Source organism: Gorilla gorilla, chromosome 10, assembly GCF_029281585.2.
Source record: "Gorilla gorilla gorilla isolate KB3781 chromosome 10, NHGRI_mGorGor1-v2.1_pri, whole genome shotgun sequence".
NCBI lineage: Eukaryota > Metazoa > Chordata > Mammalia > Primates > Hominidae > Gorilla > Gorilla gorilla.
Genome location: NC_073234.2, coordinates 46,517,720 through 46,545,630, shown reverse-complemented (window position 1 = coordinate 46,545,630; position 27,911 = coordinate 46,517,720). Strand labels below are relative to the sequence as shown.

The 27,911-nt window shown below is 40.7% G+C and overlaps 1 protein-coding gene and 1 pseudogene across 1 annotated transcript in view; one reads left to right on the top strand and one right to left on the bottom strand.

The window, feature by feature from the left end:
* Positions 1-27,911, top strand: part of MUCL1 (mucin like 1) — a 109,496-nt gene that overhangs the window by 50,380 nt on the left and 31,205 nt on the right. The window lies entirely within an intron of this gene.
* On the bottom strand, positions 1,993-2,944 carry LOC101144170 (voltage-dependent anion-selective channel protein 1-like; annotated as a pseudogene).

Here is a 27,911-nt window from a genome sequence, read left to right as displayed (position 1 = left end):
TGAAAGGAGGCTCACCATGTCATTTTCTTCTTCTTGCTTCTATCTCTTAATGTTCCCAATATCAAAATGTATGCTCCCAGCTCAGAGCAGTGCGACCTTGGGACTAAGGCCTCAGGTACCTTGGGGAACCATTTTGTCCCCAGAATTTATGCCTGCTTTCATGCTCTGTCACTAACCTTCCTTCATCGTTGGAGCCAACAAACTGGGCAACAGTGATGTCAGAGAAAATGCCAATTTTGCATTGGCATAGGTGCCTGGCAACACTTAGCAGCCTGCAAGAAACAAGAAGCCATATAATGTTGGCAAAAATGTCAGTTGAGTCACATGGTCAGGCTAGCAAAGGAAAATAGCCTGGAGATCTCCTGTTAGGTCCACTTTTGTCTCTGCTGAAAGGGTTCCTTGATTATGCTCTTTGCTTGGTGTCACTTCAGCGCTCTGTTCAGCTTTCACTGTATTTCACCAGGCTTTTATGTAATTTTCTTTTTATAGCAATAGAGGTTTTGATTTGCTGTCTTTCTGAAGGCTCACACTGGCTTACTTTCCTGAAATAATGTAACTTCTACAAAATATTAATTTTGTAATTACATCTCAACTTGGAGAATCACTCTATTCCTTGGTAAGAGGAACCAAAAAATTAAGATTTAATAATAAAATCAATCAGTCATTAATTCGTCATGAAACAAAATTTTCATTCATTCATTATGCTATGCAGTGTCTGGGAGATTTTTTTACTCCTTTAGAGAGAATCTATTTTCCTGTGTCTGATAACAAACTCATTGGGCACCTGAGGCTGTTATTCAGTGTTTATTTGTTTCTCTCATATATCACTTTTAAGTTCATAGTCAAAATCAGATAACTTCTGGAAATGGATTTTTTGTAGTCTCCTTCCCTCATTTCCTTTTTCATCTTTTGCTTTTTCTCAAGATCCCTGTGTCCATCCTTTATCCCATCTTTCCAGACAAAGCTATGGTCATTGGTTCAGTTTTTGGTTTTTATTCTGACATGACCTGAGTGATGATTTTTTGTAGTCTCCTTCCCTCATTTCCTTTTTCATCTTTTGCTTTTTCTCAAGATTCCTGTTTCCATCCTTTATCCCATCTTTCCAGACAAAGCTATGGTCATTGGTTCAGTTTTTGGTTTTTATTCTGACATGATGTACTGAATCTTTGTTTCTGAGGCTTGGCTTCACTCATTTCTGACTCTCCTCTGGGGTGGTGATTGTAGATACTTCTTTTTTTTTTTTGAGGTTTCAATATTTTTTCAAGTTTTTTAAAGTGATGTTAATTACAGCATTTGAAGAGGAGGATCTAATTCCACACAAAATGGAAGACTCTAAAATGTACCCATTAAACTGCTGAAAAACAAATTGAGTGGTGAGAATACAACAGAAGTCCAATTTAGATTCTGAGTGTTGTTACCATGTGATTACAATCACACAGACTCTTCTAAGCTTATAACTGGAGCTCCTGGAAGCTATTTCATACTTTGGTGCAAGGGCAAAAAAACACAACACGAGAAGGAATAAGTCCAGAATTATTGGCTTCCTCACATCCACCCTCTCCACCCCAAAATGGCACAAAAGAAACAGTGACCACACCCCGCAGACCTTTTGGTGTAAAAGAGGTGACGATGAACTGGGGTGGGAACAGGTCATGAAGATCTGCCTAAAAAAGTCCCATTCAGGCGAGTTTATACACACCATCAAGCAGTGAGCCTCTCATCAATCAGGGTTAGGAAACCAAAGTTTGATTATCAGGAAATCACAATTTCATTCATTTACTCAATATGAATTTATAAAGTGCCTACATATTATCAGCTTCCACTTGCAGCCATTTCTAGATAAAAAAGAAAACTGGCCTCTCACAGGGGCCACCAAGTTTCCCCCAACTCTACCACTGAAAAGACCTTTTTTGGAAACGGGTTTCTTCTGTACCTCTGAAAGGGTAACGTCTTAAAGCTGAATCATCTTTAACCTGGCGGTCTAACATATTTAGCAATACTTGCATCCCAGACATACAACATTAAAGGATACACCAAATTCTGAAGGTAGCTGTGCTGCAAAATAGTTTAAAATTGAACAATTGTACAGTATTCATTTATGCTTGAAATTCCAGTCCTAGACCAAGCGTGGGGCCACCAGCACTGACCTTCTTGAGATCCAGAAGAGCTGACAGTGTCAGTTTGATACCTGGCTTTAGGGTCTGAGTTTATCCTAAACCTATCAGGCTGGAATTGTTCACTTTAGCCAAGAAGCAAACGTCAGGGTCAATCTGATACTTGGCTGCTATTCTGAAGCGTATTACTGTTTCCTGCTGTCCAGACGAGACTGACAGCGGTCTCCAACTTCTTGTTCACCTTCTGGTAAATGGAGCCACCAAACTCTGTTCTGTCAGACATTAGTGTGAAGCTGGAATTCATCAGTCTTGTAGCCAACTGCAAAGTTGCTCTGAGTAACTCGGGACTTTGCAGTCTCAAAATTCATCTGGTAGTTGGCCAGCCAGCTGCCGTAACCCAGCACCAGAGCACACTGGATGGAAGGCCCAGCAATGTCGAAATCCATGTCGCAGCCCAGATTGATGTGTTCCCACTTGTACCCTGTCTTGATTTTAGCTTTTTTTCCCCCAGTGTTAGATGAGAAGGATGAATCAAAGGTCAGCTTCAGTACACGTGCAAGCTGATCTTCCACGGTAATCTCAGTGCCTGGTGTATTGTCGGTGTTCCATTTCTGTGTAAATGTCAGGCCGTACTCAGTCCATCTGTACTTGGTTTCCAGACTGCCCATCACTTTGGTGGTCACAGTGTTGGCAGAGTCTGAGCTTGGAAATTCCAATCCATTCTCAGATTTTGTTTTCAAATCAAGCTTTATTAAGCCAAATCCATAACCTTTGGTGAAGACATCCCTGGCAGATTTGCCAAGATTGGCATACGTGAGTGGCACAGCCATCTTCTGCTCAGAGGCGGTGGCGGCAGGCTCCGCAGCGGCTACCGATTGTAGATACTTCTGTTATTCAGAGTGGAAGATCTAAGGATACATTTCCTTTCTCTAATCTGTATCAGAATATATTCATTAATGGTATAATCTCAAAACATTAATAATATACCAAACTACCTCATCCCTACCATGGATGGGCATAGAGGGGAAAAGCAGCAAGTTAATGAAAAAAGAAGACAGAAAACCTGTTAAATGATTACATTGTCAAACTAATAATGCTGCATAGGCCACCTATTATGATAACTATTTCCATATAGATTCAATAATGCTATATAGAATAACTGATATTGATGTTTTTCAATTAGTTTTCTGACTTGAATTTGTGTTTTGTTTTTTATGTATTCTCATTCTTTTAAATCTTTCCATTACTGTGAAATGTGTCTCACATAAAGAAAAGTGTAATGAATATAAATTTATAGCTCAGTGTATCTGTGGTGTTCAAACTGATTATTAAATGGGAGAGTACCAGCACACGAAACATCTCACTGATTTTTTTTTGTACATTGATATTCATATTAATAGCAGCTTTATTCATGATTGCCAAAACTTGGATGCAACCAAGATGTTCTTCAGTAAGTAGATAAATAAACTGTGGTACATCTAAACAATGGAACACTATTCAGTGCTAAAAAAAGAAATAATCTATCAAGCCCTGATAAGATGTGGAGGAACCTTTTAAACTGGGGTACATGTTCAGGTTTGTTATATAGGTAAATTACATATCATGAGGGTTTGGTGTACAGGTTATTTCATCACCCAGGTAATAAGCATGATACTCAATAGGTAGTTTTTCAATCCTCACCCTCTTCCCACCCTCCACCCTCAAGTAGGCCCCAGTGTCTATTTTTCCCTTTTTTGTGTCCATGTGTACTCAATGTTCAGCTCCCACTTTTAAGTGAGAACATGTGGTATTTGGTTTTTTGTTCCCGTGTTATTTTGCTTAGGATAATGCCCTCCAGCTCCATCCATGGTCTGGCAAAGGACATGATCTCATTCTTTTTATGGCTGCATATTATTCTCTGGTATATATGTACCACATTTTCTTTATGCACTCTACCATTGATGGGGATTTAGGTTGATTCCATGTCTTTGCTACTGTGAATAGTGCTGTGATGAAGGTACATGTGCATGTGTCTTTATCTTTATGGAAGAACAATTTATATTCCTTTGGGTATATAACCAATAATAAGATTGCTGGGTCAAATGGTAATTCTGTTTTAAGTTCTTTGAGGAGTCACCACACTGTTTTCCACAGTAGCTGAACTAATTTACACTGTCAGCAGCACTGTGTAAGTGTTCCCTTTTCTCTGCAACCTCACCAGTATCTGTTATATTTAGACTTTTTAATATTAGCCATTCTTGCTGGTGTGAGATGGTATCTCATGGTGGTTTTGATTGCATTTCTCTAATGATTAGTGATGTTGAGCATGTTTTCATATGCTTGTTTGTCATATGTATGTCTGCTTTTAAAAAGTGTCTGTTTATGTCCTTCCTTTGCCCACTTTTAAATGGGTTTATTTGTTTTTTGCTTGTAAGTTTAAGTTCCTTATAAGTTGTGGATATTGAACCTTTGTTGGATGCTTAGTTTGAACGTATTTTCTACCATTCTGTAGGTTGTTTGTTTACTCAATTGATAGCTTCTTTTGATGTGCAGAAGCTCTGAGATTTAATTAGATCCAATCTGTCAGTTTTTGTTTTTGCTGCAATTGCTTTTGGTGTCTATGTCATGAAATCTTTGCCAGGGCTGATGTCCAGAATGGTATTTCCTAGGTTATCTTCCAAGGTTTTTATAGTTTTAGGTTGTACATTTAAGTCTTTAATAGATCTTGAGTTGATTTTTGTATGTGATGTAAACTAGGGGTCCAGTTTCAATCTTCCGCATATGGCTAGACATTTACTGCAGCACAGTTTATTGAATGAGGAGTTGTTTATCCATTGCTTGTTTTTGTCAGCTTTGTCAAAGATCAGATGGTTATAGGTGTGCGACCTCATTTGCCGGTTCTTTATTCTGTTCCGTTGGCCTATGTGTCTGTTTTTGTACCAGTACTGTGTTGTTTTGGTTACTGTAGCCCTGTATTATCACTTGAAGTCCGGTAGCATGATGCCTCCTGCTTTGTTCTGTTTGGTTAGGATTGCTTTGGCTATTTGGACTCTTTTTTTGGCTCCATATGAATTTTAAAGTAGTATTTTCTAGTTCTGTGAAGAATGTCATTGGCAATTTGATAGGAATAGTTTTGAATCTGTAAATTGCTTTGGGCAGTATGGCCATTTTAATGATATTGGTTCTTCCTATCTGTGAGCATGCAATGTTTTTCTATTTGTTTGTGTCATCTCTGATTTCTCTGAACAGTGTTTTGTAATTCTAACTGTAGAGATCTTTCATCTCCTTGGTTAGCTGTATTCTTAGGTATTGTATTCTTTTTCTGGCAATTGTGAATGGGATTGCATTTCTGATTTGGCTGTTGGCTTGGATGTTGTTGATGTATAGGAATGCTACTGATTTTTAGACATTGATTTTGTATCCTGAAACTGTGCTGAAGTTGTTTATCAGATCAAGGAGCTTTTGGGCAGAGACTATGGGGTTTTCCAGACGAAGAATCATGTAATCTGCAAACAGGTATAGTTTGACTTTCTATCTTCCCATTTGGATGCTTTTTCTTTCTTTCTTTTGCCTGATTGTTCTCACCAGGACTTCCAATACTATATTGAATGTGAGTGGTGAGAGAGGACATCCTTCTCTTGTGCCAGTTTTCAAGGGAAAGGCTTCCAGCTTTTACCCATTCAGTATGATGTTGGTTGTGGCTTTGTCAGAAAAGGCTCTTATATTTTGAAGTATTTTCCTTCAATGTCTAGTTTATTGAGGGTTTTTAACATGAAGGGATGTTGAATTTTATCAAAAGACTTTTTTTTGCATCTATTGAGATAATCATGCTTTTTATTTTATTATTTGTTTATTCTAATTTTAATTTTAATTAATTAATTTAGTTTTAAAATTATACTTTACGTTCTGGGATACAAGTGCAGAATGCGCAGGTTTGTTACATAGGTATACACGTGCCATGGTGGTTTGCTGCACCCATCAAACCGTCACCTACATTAGGTATTTCTCCTAAGGCTATCCCTCCCCTAGCACCCCAGCCCCCGACAGGTCCCACTGTGTGATATTCCCCTCCCTGTGCCTGTGTGTTCTCATTGTTCAACTCCCACTTATGAGTGAGAACATGCAGTGTTTGGTTTTCTGTTCTTGTGTTAATTTGCTGAGAATGATGGTTTCCAGTCTCATCCATGTCCCCGCAAATAACTTGAACTCATCCTTTTTTATGGCTGCGTAGTGTTCCATGGTGTATATGTGCCACATTTTCTTTATCCAGTCTATCATTGATGGGGATTTGGGTTGGTTCCAAGTCTTTGCTATTGTGAATAGTGTTGCAATAAACATACGTTGTGCATGTGTCTTTATAGTAGAATGATTTACAATCCTTTGGTATATACCCAGTAATGGGATTGCTGGGTCAAATTGTATTTCTGGTTTTAGATCCTTGAGGAATTGCCACACTGTATTCCACAATGGTTGAACTAATTTACACTCCCATCAACAGTGTAAAAGTGTTCCTATTTCTCCACATTCTCTCCAGCATCTGTTGTTTCCTGTCTTTTTAATAATCGCCATTCTAACTGGTGTGAGATGCTATCTCATTGTGGTTTTGATTTCCATTTCTCTAATGACCAGTGATGATGAGCTTTTTTCATATGTTTGTTGGCCACATAAATGTCTTCTTTTGAAAAGTGTCTGTTTATATCCTTTGCCCACTTTTTGATGGGGTTGTTTTTTTCTTGTAAATTTATTTAAGTTCTTTGTAGATCCTGGATATTAGCCTTTTGTCAGATGGATAGATTGCAAAAATTTCCTCCCATTTTGTAGGTTACCTGTTCACTGTGATGATAGTTTCTTTTGCTGTGCAGAAGCTCTTTAGTTTAATTAGATCCCATTTGTCAATTTGGGCTTTTGTTGCCATTGCTTTTGGTGTTTTAGTCATGAAGTCTTTGGCCATGCCTATATCCTGAATGGTATTGCCAAGGTTTTCTTCTAGGGTTTTTATGGTTTGGGGTTTTACATTTAAGTCTTTAATCCATCTTGAGTTAACTTTTGTATAAGGTATAAGGAAGGGGTCCAGTTTCAGTTTTCTGCATATGGCTAGCTAGTTTTCTCAACACCATTTATTAAATAGGGAATCCTTTCTCCATTGCTTGTTTGTTTGTTTGTTTTGAGATGGAGTCTCACTCTATCTCCCAGGCTGGAGTGCAGTGGTGCGATCTCAGCTTACTGCAAATTCCGCCTCCTTGGTTCATGCCATTCTTCTGCCTCAACCTCCCGAGTAGCTGGGACTACAGGTGCCTGCCACCATGCCTGGCTAATTTTTTGTATTTTTAGTAGAGACAGGGTTTCACCATGTTAGCCAGGATGGTCTCAATCTCCTGACATTGTGATCTGCCCACCTTGGCCTCCCAAAGTGCTGGGATTACAGGCGTGAGCCACCATGCTCGGCCCACCATTGCTTGTTTTTGACAGGTTTGTCAAAGATCGGATGGCTGTAGATGTGTGGTGTTATTTCTGAGGCCTCTGTTCTGTTCCATTGGTCTATATGTCTGTTTTGGTACCAGTACCATGCTGTCTTGGTTTCTGTAGGCCTGATAGTTTCTTTTGATAGTATAGTTTGAAGTCAGGTAGCTGATGCCTCCAGCTTTGTTCTTTTTGCATAGGATTATCTTGGCTATGTGATCTCTTTCTTGGTTCCATATGAAATTTAAAACAGCTTTTTTCTAATTCTGTGAAGAAAGTCGATGGTAGCTTGATGAGGATAGCATTGAATCTATAAATTACTTTGGAAAGTGTGGCCATTTTCATGATGTTGATTCTTCCTATCCATGAGGATGGAATGTTTTTTCCTTTTGTTTGTATTCTCTCTTATTTCCTTGAGCAGTGGTTTGTAGTTCTCCTTGAAGAGGTCCTTCACATTCCTTGTAAGTTGTTTTCTTGGGTGTTTTATTCTCTTTGTAGCAATTGTGAATGGGAGTTCACTCATGATTTGGCTCTATGTTTGTCTATTATTGGTGTATAGAAATGCTTTTGATTTTTGCACATTGATTTTATATCCTGAGACTTTGCTGTAGTTTCTTATTAGCTTAAGGAGATTTTGGGCTGAGACAATGGGGTTTTCTAAATATACAATCATGTCATCTGCAAACAGAGACAATTTGACTTCCTCTCTTCCTATTTGAATATCCTATATTTTTTTCTCTTGCCTGATTGCCCTGGCCAGAACTTCCAATACTATGTTGAACAAGAGTGATGAGAGAGGGAATCCTTGTCTTGTGCTGGTTTTCAAAAGGAATGCTTCCAGCTTTTGCCCATTCAGTAGGATATTGGCTACGTTTGTCATAAATAGCTCTTATAATTTTGAGATACGTTCCATCAATACCTAGTTTATTGAGAGTTTTTAGCATGAAGGGCTGTTGAATTTTGTCAAAGGCCTTTTCTTCATCTATTGATATAATCATGTGGTTCTTGTCATTGGTTCAGTTTATTTGATGGATTACATTTATTGATTTGCATATGTTGAACCAGCCTTGCATCCCAGGGATGAAGATGACTTGGTCATAGGGGATAAGCTTTTTGATTTGCTGCTGGATTCGGTTTGCCAGTATTTCACTCAGGATTTTTGCATTGATGTTCATCAGGGATATTGGTCATAAATTTTCTTTTTTTTTTGTTGCGTCTCTGCCAGGTTTTGATATCAGAAGGATGCTGGCTTCATAAAATGAGTTAGGGAGGATTCCCTCTTTTTTCTATTGTTTGGAATAGTTTCAGAAGGAATGGCACCAGCTCCTCTCTGTACCTCTGGTAGAATTTGGCTGGAAATCCGTCCGGTCCTGGACTTATTTTTCTTTGTAGGCTATTAATTACTGCCTCAACTTCAGAACTCGTTATTGGTCTATTCAGGGATTCGACTTCTTCCTGGTTTAGACTTGGGAGGGTGTATGTTTCCAGGAATTTATCCATTTCTTCTAGATTTTCCAGTTTATTTGCATAGAGGTGTTTATAGTAATCTCTGATGGTGGTTTGTATTTCTGTGGGATTAGTGGTGATATCCTGTTTATCATTTTTTATTGCGTCTATTTGATTCTTCTGTTTTTCCTTCTTTATTAGTCTTGCTAGCAGTCTATCTATTTTGTTGGTCTCTTCAAAAAACCAGCTCCTGGATTCATTGATTTTTTTGAAGGGTTTTTCATGTCTCTATCTTCTTCAGTTCTGCTCTGATCTTAGTTATTTCTTGCCTTCTGCTAGCTTTTGAATTTGTTTGCTCTTGCTTCTCTAGTTCTTTTAATTGTGATGTTAGGGTGTTGATTTTAGATCTTTCCTGTTTTCTCTTGTGGGCATTTAGTGCTATAAATTTTCCTCTACGCACTGCTTTAAATGTGTCCCAGAGATTCTGGCATGTTGTGTCTTTGTTCTTATTGGTTTCAAAGAACTTCTTGATTTCTGCCTTAATTTTGTTATTTACCCAGTAGTCATTCAGGAGCAGGTTGTTCAGTTTCCATGTAGTTGTGCAGTTTTTAATGAGTTTCTTAATCCTGAGTTCTAATTTGATGGCACTGTGGTCTGAGAGGCTGTTTGTTATGATTTCCATTCTTTTGCATTTGCTGAGTGTTTTACTTCCAATTATGTGGTCAATTTTAGAATAAGTGTGATGTGGTGCTGAGAAGAATGTATATTCTGTTGATTTGGGGTGGAAATTTATGTAGATGTCTATTAGTTCTGGTTGGTCCAGAGCTGCGTTCAAGTCCTGAATGTCCTTGTGAATTTTCTATCTCGTTGATCTGTCTAATATTGACAGTGGGGCATTAAAGTCTCCCACTGTTATTCTGTGAGAGTCTAAGTCTGTTTGTAGATCTCTAAGAACTTGGTTTATGAATCTGGGTGCTCCTGTATTGGGTACATATATATTTAGGATAGTTAGTTCTTCTTGTTGCATTGATCCCTTTATCATTATTAATGGCCTTCTTTGTCTCTTTTGATCTTTGTTGGTTTAAAGTCTGTTTTATGAAAGACTAGGATTGCAACCCCTGCTTTTTTTTGCTTTCCATTGCTTGGTAAATCTTCCTCCCTCACTTTATTGTGAGTCTATGTGTGTCTTTGCACATGAGATTGGTCTCCTGAATACAGCACACTGATGGGTCTTGATTGTTTATCCAATTTGCCAGTCTGTGTCTTTTAATTGGGGTATTAAGCCCATTTACATTTAAGGGCTTACACATAATACCGTTATGTGTAAATTTGACCCTGTCATTATGATGCTAGCAGGTTATTTTGCCTGTTAGTTGATGCAGTTTCTTCATAGTGTCAATGGCCTTTACAATTTGGCATGTTTTTGCAGTGGCTGGTAGAGGTTGTTCCTTTCCACGTTTAGTGCTTTCTTTGGGAGCTCTTATAAGGCAGGCCTGATGGTGACAAAATCTCTCAGCATTTGCTTGTCTGTAAAGGATTTTATTTCTCCTTTGCTTATGAAGCTTAGTTTGGCTGGATATGAAATTCTGGGTTGAAAATTCTTCTCTTTAAGAATGTTGAATATTGGCCCCTACTCTCTTCTAGCTTATAGGGCTTCTGCAGAGAGATCCGCTGTTAGTCTGATGGGCTTCCTTTGTGGGTAACCCACCTTTTCTCTCTGGCTGCCCTTAAAACTTTTTCCTTCATTTCAACCCTGGTGAATCTGATGATTATGTGTCTTTGGGTTGCTCCTCTTGAGGAGTATCTTTGTGGTGTTCTCTGTATTTCCTGAATTTGAATGTTGGCCTGTCTTTCTAAGTTGGAGAAGTTCTCCTGGATAATATCCTGAAGATTGTTTTCCAACCTGGTTCCATTCTCCCCATCACTTTCAGGTACACCAATCAAATGTAGATCTGGTCTTTTCACACTGTCCCATATTTCTTGGAGTCTTTCTTTGTCCTTTTCATTACTTTTTCTCTTATGTTGTCTTCTTGCTTTATTTCATTAAGTTGATCTTCAATCTCTAATATCCTTTCTTCTGCTTGATCGATTTGGCTATTGATACCTGTGTATGCTTCACAAAGTTCTCATGCTGTGTTTTCCAGCTGCATCAAGTCATTTATGTTCTTCTGTATACTGGTTATTCTAGTTAGCAATTCATCTAACCTTTTTTCAAGGTTCTTAGCTTCCTTGCATTGGGTTGGAACATGCTCCTTTAGCTCGGAGGAATTTGTTATTACCCACCTTCTGAAGCCTACTTCTGTCAATTCGTCAAGTCCATTTTCTGTTTAATTTTGTTCCCTTGCTGATGAGGAGCTGTGATCCTTTGAAGAAGAGGGTTTCTGGTTTTTGGAATTTTCAACATTTTTGCGCTGGTTTCTCCCCATATTCATGGATTTATCTACCCTTGGTCTTTGATGTTGGTGACCTTCAGACAGGGTCTCTGATTGGACGTCCTTTTTGTGATGTTGATTCTATTCATTTCTTTTTGTTAGCTTTCCTTCTACTAGTCAGGCCCCTCTGCTGCAGGTCTGCTGGAGTTTGCTGGAGGTCCACTCTAGACCCTGTTTGCCTGGGTACCACCAGCAGAGGCTGCAGAAGAGCAAATAGTTCTGCCTGTTCTTTCCTCTGGAAGCTTCATCCCAGAGGGGCATCTGCCAGATGTCAGCCAGAGCTCTCCGGTATGAGGTGTCTGTCAACCCCTGCTGGGAGGTGTCTCCCAGTTAGGATACACTGGGGTCAGGGATCCACTAGAGGAGGCAGTCTGACCCTTAGCAGAGCTTGAACATTGTGCTGGGAGGTCTGATGCTCTCTTCAGAGCCATCAGGCAGGGATGTTTAAGATGGGGGTTTTATCTATAAGTCCCTGACTGGGGCTGCTGTCTTTTTTTATTATTATTATATTTTAAGTTTTAGGGTACATGTGCACACTGTGCAGGTTAGTTACATATGTATACATGTGCCATGTTGGTGTGCTGCACCAAGGAACTCGTCATTTAACATTAGGTATATCTCCAAATGCTATCCCTCCCCGCTCCCGCCACCCCACAACAGGCCCTGGTGTGTGATGTTCCCCTTCCTGTGTCCATGTGTTCTCATTGTTCAATTCCCACCTGTGAGTGAGAACATGCGGTGTTTGCTTTTTTGTCCTTGTGATAGTTTGCTGAGAATGATGATTTCCAGCTTCATCCATGTCCCTACTAATGACATGAACGCATCATTTTTTATGGCTGCATAGTATTCCATGGTGTATATGTGCCACATTTTCATAATCTAGTCTATCATTGTTGGACATTTGGGTTGATTCCAAGTCTTTGCTATTGTGAATAATGCCACAATAAACATACGTGTGCATGTGTCTTTATAGTAGCATGATTTATAATCCTTTGGATATATACCCAGTAATGGGATGACTAGGTCAAATGGTATTTTTAGTTCTAGATCCCTGAGGAATCGCCACACTGACTTCCACAATGGTTGAACTAGTTTACAGTCCCACCAACAGTGTAAAAGTGTTCCTATTTCTCCACATCCTCTCCAACACCTATTGTTTCCTGACTTTTTAATGATCGCCATTCTAACTGGTGTGAGATGGTATCTCATTGTGGTTTTGATTTGCATTTCTCTGATGGCCAGTGATGATGAGCATTTTTTCATGTGTCTGTTGGCTGCATAAATGTCTTCTTTTGAGAAGTGTCTGCTCATATCCTTTGCCCACTTTTTGATGGGGTTGTTTGTCTTTTCTTGTAAATTTGTTGGAGTCCATTGTAGATTCTGGATATTAGCCCCTTGTCAGATGAGTAGATTGCAAAAATTTTCTCCCATTCTGTGAGTTGCCTGTTCACTCTGATGGTAGTTTCTTTTGCTGTGCAGAAGCTCTTTAGTTTAATTAGATCCCATTTGTCAATTTTGGCTTTTGTTGCCATTGCTTTTGGTGTTTTAGACATGAAGTCCTTGCCCATGCCTATGTCCTGAATGATATTGCCTAGGTTCTCTTCTCGGGCTTTTATGGTTTTAGGTCTAACATTTAAGTCTTTAATCCATCTTGAATTAATTTTTGAATAAGGCGTAACAAAGGGATCCAGTTTCAGCTTTCTACATATGGCTAGCCAGTTTTCCCAGCACCATTTATTAAACAGGGAATCCTTTCCCTATTTCTAGTTTGTGTCAGGTTTGTCAAAGATCAGATGGTTGTAGATATGTGGTATTATTCCTGAGGGCTCTGTTCTGTTCCATTGTCTATATCTCTGTTTTGGTACCAGTACCATGCTGTTTTGGTTGCTGTAGCCTTTTAGTATAGTTTGAAGTCAGGTAGCGTGATGCCTCCAGCTTTGTTCTTTTGGCTTAGGATTGACTTGGCAATGTGGGCTCTTTTTTGCTTCCATATGAACTTTAAAGTAGTTTTTTCCAATTCTGTGAAGAAAGTCATTGGTAGCTGGATGAGGATGGCATTGAATCTATAAATTACCTTGGGCAGTATGGCCATTTTCATGATACTGATTCTTCTTACCCATGAGCATGGAATGTTCTTCCATTTGTTTGTATCCTCTTTTATTTCACTGAGCAGTGGTTTGTAGTTCTCCTTGAAGAGGTCCTTCACGTCCCTTGTAAGTTGGATTCTTAGATATTTTATTCTCTTTGAAGCAATTGTGAATGGAAGTTCACTCATGATTTGGCTCTCTGTTTGTCTGTTATTGGTGTATAAGAATGCTTGTGATTTTTGCACATTGATTTTGTATCCTGAGACTTTGCTGAAGTTGCCTATCAGCTTAAGGAGATTTTGGGCTGAGACAATGGTTTTTCTAGATATACAATCATGTCATCTGCAAACAGGGAGAATTTGACTTCCTCTTTTCCTAATTGAGTACCCTTTATTTCCTTCCCCTGCCTGATTGCCCTGGCCAGAACTTCCAACACTATGTTGAATAGGAGTGGTGAGAGAGGGCATCCCTGTCTTGTGCCAGTTTTCAAAGGGAATGCTTCCAGTTTTTGCCCGTTCAGTATGATATTGGCTGTGGGTTTGTCATAGATAGCTCTAATTATTTTGAGATACATCCCATCAATACCTAATTTATTGAGAGATTTTAGCATGAAGTGTTGTTGAATTTTGTCAAAGGCCTTTTCTGCATCTATTGAGATAATCATGTGGTTTTTGTCTTTGGTTCTGTTTATATGCTGGATTACGTTTATTGATTTGCATATGTCGAACCTGCCTTGCATCCCAGGGATGAAGCCCACTTGATCGTGGTGGATAAGCTTTTTGATGTGCTGCTGCATTTGGTTTGCCAGTATTTTATTGAGAATTTTTGCATCAATGTTCATCAAGGATATTGGTCTAAAATTCCCTTTTTTTTTTTTGTCTCTGCCAGGCTTTGGTATCAGGATGATGCTGGCCTCATAAAATGAGTTAGGGAGGATTCCCTCTTTTTCTGTTGATTGGAATAATTTCAGAAGGAATGGTACCAGCTCCTAATCGTACCTCTGGTAGAATATGGCTGTGAATCCATCTGGTCCTGGACTTTTTTTGGTTGGTAATCTATTAATTATTGCCTCAATTTCAGAGTGTGTTATTGGTGTATTCAGAGATTCAACTTCTTCCTGGTTTAGTCTTAGGAGGGTGTATGTGTCGAGGAATTTATCCATTTCTTCTAGATTTTCTAGTTTATTTGCGTAGAGGTGTTTATAGTATTCTCTGATGGTAGTTTGTATTTCTGTGGGATCGCTGGTGATATCCCCTTTTATCATTTTTTATTGCATCTATTTGATTCTTCTCTCTTTTCTTCTCTATTAGTCTTGCTAGTGGTCTATCAATTTTGTTGATCTTTTCAAAAAACCAGCTCCTGGATTCATTAATTTTTTGAAGGGTTTTTTTGTGTCTCTATCTCCTTCAGTTCTGCTCTGATGTTAGTTATTTCTTGCCTTCTGCTAGCTTTTGAATGTGTTTCCTCTTGCTTCTCTAGTTCTTTTAATTGTGATGTTAGGGTGTCAATTTTGGATCTTTCCTGCTTTCTCTTGTGGGCATTTTGTGCTACAAATTTCCCTCTACACACTGCTTTGAATGTGTCCCAGAGATTCTGGTATGTTGTGTCTTTGTTCTCGTTGGTTTCAAAGAACATCTTTATTTCTGCCTTCATTTTCTTATGTACCCAGTAGTCATTCAGGAGCAGGTTGTTCTGTTTCCAAGTAGCTGAGCAGTTTTGAGTGAGTTTCTTAATCCTGAGTTCTAGTTTGATTGTGCTGTGGTCTGAGAGACAGTTTGTTATAATTTCTGTTCTTTTCCATGTGCTGAGGAATGCTTTACTTCCAACTATGTGGTCAATTTTGGAATAAGTGTGGTGTGGTGCTGAGAAGAATGTATATTCTGTTGATTTGGGGTGGAGAGTTCTGTAGATGTCTATTAGGTCTGCTTGGTGCAGAGCTGAGTTCAATTCCTGGATATCCTTGTTAACTTTCTGTCTGGTTGATCTATCTAATGTTGACAGTGGGGTGTTAAAGTCTCCCATTATTATTGTGTGGGAGTCTAAGTCTCTTTGTAGGTCTCTAAGGACTTGCTTTATGAATCTGGGTGCTCCTGTATTGGGTGCATATATATTTAGGATAGTTAGCTCTTCTTGTTGAATTGATCCCTTTACCATTATGTAATGGTCTTCTTTGTCTTTTGACCTTTGTTGGTTTAAAGTCTGTTTTTTCAGAGACTAGGATTGCAACCCCCGCCTTTTTTTGTTTTCCATTTGCTTGGTAGATCTTCCTCCATCCTTTTATTTTGAGCCTATGTGTGTCTCTGCACGTGAGATGGGTTTCCTGAATACAGCACACTGATGGGTCTTGACTCTTAATCCAATTTGCCAGTCTGTGTCTTTTAATTGGAGCATTTAGCCCATTTGCATTTAAGGTTAATATTGTTCGGTGTGAATTTGATCCTGTCATTATGATGTTAGCTGGTTGTTTTGCTGGTTAGTTGATGCAGTTTCTTGCTAGCCTTGATGGTCTTTACAATTTGGCATGTTTTTGCAGTGGCTGGTACCAGTTGCTCCTTTCCATCTTTAGTGCTTCCTTCAGGAGTTCTTTTAGGGCAGGCCTGGTGGTGACAAAATCTCTCAGCATTTGCTTGTCTGTAAAGTATTTTATTTCTCCTTCACTTATGAAGCTTAGTTTGGCTGGATATGAAATTCTGGGTTGAAAATTCTTTTCTTTAAGAATGTTGAATATTGGCCCCCACTCTCTTCTGGCTTGTAGAGTTTCTGCCGAGAGATCCGCTGTTAGTCTGATGGGCTTCCCTTTGTGGGTAACCTGACCCTTCTCTCTGGCTGCCCTTGACATTTTTTCCTTCATTTCAACTTTGGTGAATCTGACAATTATGTGTCTTGGAGTGCTCTTCTCGAGGAGTATCTTTGTGGCATTCTCTGTATTTCCTGAATTTGAATGTTGGCCTGCCTTGTTAGATTGGGGAAGTTCTCCTGGATAATATCCTGCAGAGTGTTTTCCAACTTGGTTCCATTCTCCCCGTCACTTTCAGGTACACCAATCAGACATAGATTTGGTCTTTTCCCATAGTCCCATATTTCTTGGAGGCTTTGCTCATTTCTTTTTATTCTTTTTTCTCTAAACTTCTTTTCTCACTTCATTTCATTCATTTGATCTTCCATCACTGATACCCTTTCTCTCAGTTGATCAAATCAGCTACTGAGGCTTCTGCATTCCTCATGTAGTTCTCATGCCTTGGTTTTCAGCTCCATTAGCTCCTTTAAGGACTTCTCTGCATTGGTGATTCTAGTTAGCCATTCTTCTAATTTTTTTCAAGGTTTTTAACTTCTTTGCCATGGGTTCAAACTTCCTCCTTTAGCTCGGAGTGGTTTGATTGTCTGAAGACTTCTCCTCTCAGCTCGTCAAAGTCATTCTCCATCCAGCTTTGTTCCATTGCTGGTGAGGAGCTGCGTTCCTTTGGAGGAGGAGAGGCACTCTGATTTTTAGAGTTTCCAGTTTTTCTGCTCCATTTTTTCCCAACTTTGTGGTTTTGTCTACCTTTGGTCTTTGATGATGGTGATGTACAGATGGGGTTTTGGTGTGGATGTCCTTTTTGTTTGTTAGTTTTCCTTCTAAGCATCAGGACCCTCAGCTGCAGGTCTGTGGGAGTTTGCTGGAGGTCCACTCCAGACCCTGTTTGCCTGGGTATCAGCAGTGGAGGCTGCAGAACAGCGGATACTGGTGAGCAGGAAATGTTGCTGCCTGATCATTCCTCTGGAAGTTTTGTCTCAGAGGAGTACCCGGCCGTGTGAGGTGTCAGTCTGCCCCTACTGGGGGGTGCCTCCCTGTTAGGCTACTTGGGGGTCAGGGACCCACTTGAGGAGGCAGTCTGTCTGTTCTCAGATCTCCAGCTGCATGCTGGGAGAACCACTACTCTCTTCAAAGCTTTTAGACCGGGACATTTAAGTCTGCAGAGGATTCTGCTGCCTTTTGTTTGGCAATGCCCTGCCCCCAGAGGTGGACTCTAGAGAGGCATGCAGGCTTCCTTGAGCTGCGGTGGGCTCTACCCAGTTCTAGCTTCCAGGCCACTTTGTTTACCTACTCAAGCCTGGGCAATGTTCAGTGCCCCTCCCCCAGCCTCGCTGCCACCTTGCAATTTGGTCTCAGACTGCTATGCTAGCAATGAGCGAGGCTCCATAGCCATATGACCCTCTGAGCCATGCGCAGGATATAATCTCCTGGTGTGCCGTTTGCTAAGACTTTGGAAAAGCGCAGTATTAGGCTGGGAGTGACCCGATTTTCCAGGTGCCATCTGTCACCCCTTTCTTTGTCTAAGAAAGGGAATTTCCTGACCCGTTGCACTTCCCAGTTGAGGCAATGCCTCACCCTGCTTTGGCTCATGCTTGGTGGGCTGCACCCACTGTCCTGCACCCACTTTCCGACACTCCCCATTGAGATGAACCGGGTACCTCAGTTGGAAATGCAGAAATCACCCATCTTCTGTGTTGCTCACGCTGGGAGCTGTAGACTGGATTAGTTCCTATTTGGCCATCTTGGCTCCACCCCTCCTTTTTTTTTTTTTTTTTTTCCAGAGATGCCTTGCCCAGAGGGGAGGAATCTAGAGAGGCAGTCTGGCTGCAGCAGCCTTCCTGAGCTGTGGTGGGCTCTGCCCATTTCAAACTTCCCGAGCAGCCTTATTTACACTGTGATTATAAAACCGCCTACTTAAGCCTCAGGAATGGTGGAGGCCCCTCTCCCCACCAAGCTCAAGTGTCCCATATCAACCTCAGACTGTTGTGCTGGTGGTGAGAATTTCAAGCCAGTGGATCTTAGTTTTCTGGGCTCTGTGGGAGTGGGACCCACCGAACCAGACCACTTGACTCCCTGGTTTCAGCCCCCTTTCCAGGGGAGTAAATGATTCTGTCTCTCTGGTGTTCCAGGCACCACTGGGGTATGAAAAACAAACAAACAAACAAAAATCTCCTGTAGCTAGCTCAGTGTCTGCCCAAATGGTCACCCAGTTTTGTGATTGAAACCCCAGGCCCTGTTGGTGTAGGCACTGGAGGGAATCTCCTGGTCTGTGGGTTGTGAAGACCATGGGAAAAGTGCAGTATCTGGGCTGGAATATACCATTCCTCATGGCAAAGTCCCTAATGGCTTCCCTTGGCTAGGAGAGAGAAGTTCCCCAACCCCTTATGCTTCCTGTGTGAGGCAACGCCCCACCCTGCTTTGGCTCACTGTTTTTGGGCTTCACCCACTGTCCAACCAGTCCCAGTGAGATGAACTGGGTGCTTCAGTTGGAAGTGCAGAATTCACCTGCTGTCTGCATTGATCTCACTGGGAGCTGCAGACTGGAGCTGTTCCTATTTGGCCATCTTGCCAGCAATCCCTGTCTTGCTTTCTTGTTCCCCTCCTTTGCCAAGTCCCTGTTCTCTACATGGTCTCTACCACCCTCCAGCAGATGCAGGATGCTCTGCGGGTTGTGGGCCAGAGAGGTCAGTTGCCTCACTCCAACATCTGTGGCCTGTTTCATTTCTGCCTTGGCCTGCTCCAGCCTTTGCTTCCATCTTGCAATTTCTTGGTCAGGCATCTCTGCAGGTTGCCAACAGTCAGTGCTGTCATTCAGATCATCGCGGTTTGCCCCCGAAGATCTCCACTGTGCTGTGCAGCATGTGGGAATTGTTCTGCATCAGTCACTTGGGGAAGTTCAGGAGGCTTGCGTTTTTGTACTGTCTTCAGAAGCTCACTTATGCCCTGAAGGGAAGACCTGTTCATTTCATTTAGAAACCTCAAGCAGAGGGTTTGGAGCAACTGAGGACTGGCCTTGGCATGGTGGATGTGAGGCCATCACTGGCCTGGGATGCTGGCCCCATCTTGGCTTTGGCCTTTCCGTGAACCTCACCCTGGGTTGAATCTCTTCCGGCCAGCTCTTCCTTTTTTCTCACCATATGTTATCTCCTGCTCATAGAGGCCAACACAGCAGTGCATGCCTGGATCACCCAGAGTATATACAGGGTAACTGATGCTAGTCCCAGGATTCTGTACGTTACTAGTAGTACTGCCCAACTGCCCACACATGGGCCAGCAGCAGCTGAGTATGTATTTCGTGGTGGGCAGCAGGCCCACCATGGCTCCTAAGGGCTTCACAGCTCTGGCTCCACTTGCCAGTGGCCTGTGGGCCACAAGTGACCACTCAGAACCATGTGGAGTGTTCTTTCTCTAACACAAACAAGGGCCCACAAAGCAGAGTAGACCATCTACTGAGCTGGGAGGAGGGGAGGCACCTCATGTTCTAGAAAACTATGTCTCTGATTTTGCTGAGCAAATAGAAAGCAACATTACTTATGCTGCAGTGCCTTGAGGGAGTGGAAAGAGCTCATGGCAGCCCCCAGCTCAGGCTACTCCAGGCTCCCACCTCACACTACAGCACAGCTAGAGGTTCAAAGAAGGGCCATGCCATAGCGCCGGGTCCACAAATGATTCTCTTGGTGCAGTGTGGTGACCTGTCCCTGGTGAGGCTCATTACCCTGATTTCACATTTCCTTCTGCTGCAGGGAAGCCTTCTTTTGGCTACAAAGAGTCTGTCTATCTTGCTAGATTGAGCTCCTTGAAGAAGGGGCTATGTTTTCTTCATCTCCATATCGCCAGTAGCTAGCCAATGCCCAGTATACACTAGAGGATCAGTCATTTTTTGTCTTGTTTTCTTTTTGACTCTGCTCTCACTTGGGACATGTCACTTCCCCTCTTGACCTCCATATGCAGATCTGTAAATATGAGTAAATGGGTAAAGGCCCCTCTAGCTTTAAAACCCTTCTGACATAGAGAGAACTCTGAACAGAACCAGAAGCTAAGGAATGATGAATAGAGCATTTTCCCTGGCATGATGGGTAGGCTCTACAGATCTGGCTATTAGGGTGGTATCTTGCCACTTGAATTTGACATTGATTTTCAAATCACTTGCAAGAATGATCTTTAGAGTTGGTGGTTTTGTGTGTGTGTGTTTTTTTAGACTTTGTTGTCGACAACACCTTCTGGAAATCTTTTTCACAGAGAATATGGGGGCTTCTTTGGACAAATTGAGTGGATGCAGGGTCTATCTGCCTGACAGCTACTGTTTGGGCCACATCATGACTGCTGTATCCTGCTCCTCTACCGAGGTTTCTTCTACAATATAGTGTGTCTGGCCCTGTCATTTGTTACAGGTGTAGAAACAACAACCGAGAACCTGAAACTGCTGGGTTAAGTGCTTGCCACTGAATCCTGTCCCCTCGCAGGCACATCTACAAGGTGCACCTGTGCTCTGGCCCAGGTGGTGGTGGTGAGGAGGTGGTGTCTGATTTCCAAGAAGACGGACCGTAGGATCTTCCAGGATAATGTTGCCTTGGACACCACAGTCTGTGTGAACAGCAGGACCGAAGTTGTGAGAGTTGCCATGATGGTGAGGGCTGATAGCAGGACAGTCACATTAGAAAGGCAGCATCCTGGCCTTCCACGATAGGCTGAGTGACTTGGCCTCTGTCTCCCCATTGGACCTGCCATCTTATTGCCAGTTCCTGGAGGAGCACGGTGAGCTCCTCCCCAAGACCTGCTTCTTGGCTTCCCTTTGCCACGACTCCCTCTGAGCTGTGGTGGCAGCCTCTCTGGCCCTGTGGGGGAGTGGTCACAGGGAGAGGAGGGGCAGCTGATGAGCTTGAGGCAAGTGGGCGGCCTGCTCTGGCTGTGGCACTTTCTTGGGCCAGCCCTGGCCTGGCTCTGGGGCTCTGCCTACTCCACCTCCAGGATCCTCAGGCTGCATCCTGCTGGCACGGCATCTTCCACCCACTCTCTGGATGTATTTTGCATGTGAGAAAACATGAGTTTTGGGGAGCCAGGGGTAGAGGGCTGAGGTGGGAGCCTGGAGAGGCCTTAGCTAGGGGCTGCCATGAGCTCTTTCCACTCCCTCAAGGCGCTGCATAAGTAATGTCACTTTCTATTTGCTCAGCAAATAGAAACATAAGTTCAAAACTTATGTTGAAATTTAATTACTTTTGGGATAGTACTGCAAAGTGGGACTGTTAAGAGGGCTGTTAGGCCAAGAGGGCTCTGCCTTCATGAATGGATTAATGTCATTGTCATGAGAATGAGTTCATTATTACAAGAGTAAATGGTCATAAAAGTGAGTTTGCTTTCTCACTTGCTCCCTCTTTTGCCCTTCTGTCATTGTTCTTGGGAGCATGCAGCACAAAGGCTCTTACCAGAGGCTAGTGCCATGCTCTTGGACTTCCCAGCCTCTAGAACCACAAGCCAAATAAATTTCCATTCATTATAAATTACTCAGTCTGTGGTATTCTGTTATAGCAACATTAAATGAACTAAGACAATAGCTATATTCTTAGTTTTCTGAGAATTTTTATCACGATTAGTACTGAATTTTGTCAAATGATTTTTGCTGCATGAATTGATGTGATCATATGATTTTTATCATTTAGCCTGTTCATGTGAGGGATTACATTGATTGAATTTTGAATATTGCACCAGCCTTGCATACCTGGAATAAATACCACTTGGCATTGATATAGGAATTAAAAAGAAATTATTTAGGCAGATAGTGAGGGTAAGGAAGTCCTCAGTAAGGCTTTTCTTTTAGTGAAAAGCAGCCCCCAAATCATTTTCTTTTCTAACAAAGAGCAGCCAGTAAAATTGAGCTACAGACATAGACAAGTAAGCTGGAAACCTGCACAGGTGAATGCTGGCAGTTGTGTCAATAGGAAAGGGGCTACCTAGGGGTTAGGCATGTTCAAAATGGTGGTTCCATCTTCCCTTTTCCTTGCCAACAATGTGTGCAGTCAGAAGCAGACAACATGGTGCTGACCAGGCAAAGATACCATTTGCATAATATTAGTGTGGGGTGGCCAGCTTCTCCTTGTGCTACGTAAATGTCACACCTGGTCCAACCAATCTTTGGGCCCTATATAAATCAGACACCACCTCCTCAAGCCAGTCTATAAAACCCTGTGCAGTCCACTGTGGGCTGGAGGTCCCACTTGGGTACCCCTCTCTCTGGCAGAAGAGAGAGAGCTAATCTCCTTTCTCTTTCTTTTGCCTATTAAACCACTCCTAAACCCACTTCTTGTATGTCTGTGTACTCAATTTCCTTGGCATGAGATGATGAACCTCAGGTATTTACCCCAGATAAATTACACTGCTTCAGTATGATGTATGATTCTCTTTATATGGTTTGGATTTGATTTGCTAATACTTTGTTGATAACTGCATCATGAGAAATATTGATCTTTAGTTTTTACTTTTTTTTAATTATACTGCCTTTGTCTGGATTTACTATTGGAGTAATACTGGCTTCATAAAATGAGTTGGGAAGTGTTCCCACACCTCTTATATTCTGGAAGAGATTATGTAAAATTGTTGGTAATGTCTTTAAATGTTTGGTAGAATTCTCCAGGGAAACCATTTGGACGTGGAGTCATCTTTAAAGGAGATTTTATATTATGAATTCAATTTATTTAATTGTTATGGCCTTTTTCATATTACTTATTTCATATCAAGTTTGGGTACTTTGTGTTTTTTAAGAGATTGGTCTAATTCTTCTTCTTTTTTTTATTATACTTTAAGTTTTAGGGTACATGTGCACAATGTGCAGGTTAGTTACGTATGTATACATGTGCCATGTTGGTGTGCTGCACCCAGTAACTCGTCATTTAACATTAGTTATATCTCCAAATGCTATCCCTTCCCCCTCCCCTGACCCCACAACAGGCCCCGGTGTGTGATGTTCCCCTTCCTGTGTCCATGTGTTTTCATTGTTCAATTCCCACCTATGAGTGAGAACAATTCTTCTAAATTGTCAAATTTATGAGCATAAGGCTGTTCATAGTATTCCCTTATTATCCTTTTTTATTTTCCATTTTATTGTATTTTATATACATATATGTATATATACTTTTAATCTCCCTTAAAATCTCTGCCCTTTAATTGGTATATTTGGACTATTTATGTTTATGGTAATTACAATTAAATCTGTCATTTTTTTTTTTTTGAGATGGAGTCTCGTTCTGTTCCCAGGCTGGACTGCAGTGGCATGATGTCCGCTCACTGCAAGCTCTGCCCCTCAGGTTCATGCCATTCTCCTGCCTCAGCCTCCCGAGTAGCTGGGACTACAGGCGCCTGCTACCATGCCCAGCTAATTTTTTTGTATTTTTAGTAAAGACCGGGTTTCATTGTGCTAGCCAGGATGGTCTAGATCTCCTGACCTCGTGATCCACCTGCCTCGGCCTTCCAAAAATCTGTCATTTTATTATTTGTTTTCTATTTGTTTCCTCTGTTTCTTGTTCTTTTGTTTATCTCCTTTCTTTTCTGTAGGTTTCTTGAATACATTTTAGAATTTCATCTTGATTTATTTATTGCAGTTTCCAGTGTATCTCTTTGTAGGTTTCTTAGTGGTTGCTTTGGGTATTACAATGTGCATGTGTGACTTACCACAGTCTAATGGTATCAACATTTTAACACTTTGAGTGAAATGTGGAAATCTTATTTCCATTTAGGTCTCTTTACAACTTTTCTTGAGTATCACATGTTGTTATTTTTTTAGTCATCTAATATGATTTATAAAATTTATGCAGAGAAGGATGGTCTATTTTATGTACCCATATTTCTACTCTTACCATTGTCCTTCCTTCTTGATGCTCCAATATTTTTTCTATTATCAATAGCTTTTTGTTTGAAGAAACTTCCTTGAGGATAGGTAAGTCTGCTAGTGACTTTTTAAAATTTTTGTTTATTTATTTTTTTAGTTTTTCTTTATCTGAGAATGTCTTCATTTCTCCTTTATTCCTGAAGAACTGTTTTGCTGGCTATGGAGCTTACAGTTGATGGTTCTTTTTTTTTTAGCACTTGAAAAATATGCCTCTTTCTGTTTTAGCCTTCGTAGTTTAGTTTCAGTTGAAAAATTATTTAGTATGTGTCTTGTTCCCTTATAGATAATGTGTCATTTCTCCCTACCTGCTTTCAAAATTTTCTTTATCAAATTTTGCTTTGTTTCCAAAAGTTTAATTAAAATGTACCTTGACCTGGATTTTTAAAAAGATTTATCGTATCTGGGGTTCACTCAGCTTCTTCAATCTCTAGGTTTATATCTTTACCCAATTTTAGGAAGTTTTGTCTTTATTTATTTGAATTTGCTTTAAGATCCACTTTCTTTCTCCTCTCCTTCTTAAACACCAATGATGTGAATATTGGCTCTTTAGTTATTGCCCTATTCTCCCAGGCTCAGTTCTTTTATTTCAGTCTAATTTCTGTCTATTGTTCAGATTGGATAAATTCTGTTTATCTGTCCTGAAGTTCCCTGATTTCGTGCTCTGTCATCTCCTCTCTACTATTGAGCGCATACATTGAGTTTTTCATTTGTTATTGTATTTTCTAGTTCCATAATTTAAATTCAGCATTTTTATAACCTCATTTTATTTTGCTAATTTTTTTTTCTTCATTTGTGTCAGAAAAATTTGTAAGTATTTTTTGAAACATTTTAATGATGGCTTCTTTAATATCCTTGTCAGACAATTCCAACATCTGATTCCTTTCAGTATTGGCATCAATGAATTGTCTTTTCTCATTCAAGATATGATTGTCCTGGTTCTTCGTATCATGATGGTTTTTAATTGTATGCTAGATAGTTTTACTATTATGTTAGGAGACTCTGGATTCTATTTAAATCTTTTATTTTAGCAGATGGTCACCGTGTTTAGGTGTAGCACACAGAGTCTGTTTTACTTTTGTGAGTTGTGGTTCCAATTACATTGAATTTCCAAAGCCTTTGAAGAGCTGTTTTGGTTTTCTTGGTGTATTTGTTACTGCTGTGGCTCCCTCTGGTTCCTGCTGGCACTTTCTTAGGCCAGTCTGCCTGGTACCTGTAAGTTGGAGAAGGGGGTCTCTGGTCTGTGGGGACAAAGAAGCTTCCAGGCCACTTGTGGACAGATTCCCCTTGCTGTTGTCTCCCAAACACATGGTCTTTTGATAGCAGAGGGGAGTCTCAGGCCCAACAGAAACAAAAGTACAGGTGGGCCAGGTTCCCTCTTCCCTCTTCACTTTGAGGTACAAAGAGTTGTTTTTTTTTTTTTTTTTTTAGGTTGGGCTGCTGATTGTGGTGGAGTGTTTCTTGCTGCTGTTCCCTGGAAGTCAAGGGTCTCTTGGTTGAGCTGTGGATTCTTAGGCCCGAATGAAAAGGAGAGCACTTTTCCTGGCTACTGATTGTCAGTGGGGATTCCAACAAATTTTTATTGCCAGACTCAACTGGTACTTTGGGGGCTTGGACACCATCTGTTGCTAGGTTTGAGACTGGGAATCTTTAGACCTGGGTCACCCTTTTCTGTTGGAGGACAGGCAAAGGTCCTAAGATGCTTTGACACTATATTGCTTCTCCAGTCACGTGGTCTCTAACCTGTCTAACTTTCTCTTTTTTCCCATTTCAGAGTTGTTGTTTGATGCCTCTTCTATTATTTCTAGGGGTTACAGTTGTATTTAGCAGGGAGGAGTAGAGAAGAACAATTGTATATCACATTGTCTGAACTGGAAACTTCTACACCATCTTTCAATCTTTCCATCTTTTTTGTTTGTCCTCAGAATGTGTTTATTGAGCACTGTATTATGCCCTGATATACATTAATTTAAAAAGAAATATATAACCTTTTCTGTCAATTCTAACTCCTTGCTGCCTCTTACATTCTGATGGTAGCCCTGTTTCTCATGGTAGAGATGAGGTTATCTAAGATGTGATGGTCAACCTGTATTCTTGAGTTTACAGATCATTCTCTCAGGATATCCATGTGCCCTGCTCAATTTATCTGATGGAGACCTGCTACCACCTCTTGATAATTCCAGTATCTGCAGTTGCCTGATGAATTCTCCTGTGAAAACAAGAAGAGGCTTGTTCAGTGTTGCTCCAAAGGGCAGATACCCACCCAGCGAGTGGGTATCCTTGTCAGACAATTCCAACATCTGATTTCTTTTAGTATTATAAAGTTTTTTTTTTTTCTGTAAAAGAAGAAGCTTTAAGTCACCAGAGTTATCCAGCTGCAGACAATGCTTTTTTGTAACAGGTAAAAAGTTATCCACCTCTTTAGGTGACTCAGGAAATGTAGGGCAGCTGTTTCTCTGCCAAGCACAATAGAGAAGACATTTTACCTCGGTGAGGCCTGCTTATGGTTATGATAAGGACATATGCCATCTCACGGTTGGCTATCCTGATGTGTTGTAGCAACTGAAATGATTCTTTCTTTCCTCTTCCAGTGAAGGGCATGTTACTTATATCATGGTGCATAGCTCGATCTTAGCTATTGTAGAGAGACTACAAACACTGGAAGGGTTTTTTAATGTTCTCTTTTCTCTTCCTGGGATACAGTTCCTATAGATACTACACGGTAAATTCCAGGTTCTTCAAGTCTTTGTTCAAATGTCACCTGATCAGTAAGTTTTCCTTTAGCAACTCTAACAATTGTAACTCTGACTCCCCAGCAGTCATCACTCATTCTTCCAATCTCTTTTTTTCTATATTATTTTTCTCTTTATTCTTATTGCCACTGAATGTACTATGCACTATGCATGTTGTTTATGATATTTCCTGAAATAGTATCTACATTTCATGAAGGCAGGAATTTTTCTGTGTTTTTTTTTTTCATTATTGTTTTCCTATTGCCTAGCATCACAACTGGCATATGATAATGCTTCATAAATATTTGTTGAGAGAGTGAATTAAATGGTTGTGAACTAACAAATGTTAGTTAAGTATTGCCATCTTAACAATATGAAGTCTTTTGATCCATAAATGAAGGATGTTCTTCCAATTATTTGGGTCTTTTAAAATTTCTTTTAATTATGTTGTTTAGTTTTTAATGTACAAGTTTTGGACACTCTATTAGAGTTCTCCAGAGAGAATGAACCAATAGAAGATACAAATAGACATAACTATAGTTATAGATATAGATATGAGAGGGAATTTATTAGGAGAATTTTCTCATGCAATTACGGAGGCTGAGAAGACCCATGATAGGCTGTCTGCAAGCTGGACATCCTGGGATGCTGGTAGCATGGCTCAGTCCAAGTCCAAAAGCCTAGAACCAGGGAAGCCAATGGTGTAATTTTCAGTTCATGGCCAAAGGCCTGAGAAACTGGAGGGCTGCTAGTCTGAGTTATGGAGTCCAAAGGCTGGAGAGGATGAAGTTGTAATGTCCAAGGGCAGGAGAAGACAGATGTCTCAGGTCCAGTAGAGATAAAGAGAGACAGAGAGAGAGACAGAGAGAGAGAATGAGAGAGAAAATGAACTGACCTCCTCTCTGCCTTTTTGTTCTGTCAGGTCCCCCAGCCAGTTGGGTGGTACTCACCCACATTGAGGGTGGATCTTCCCCACTCAGTCCACTGACTT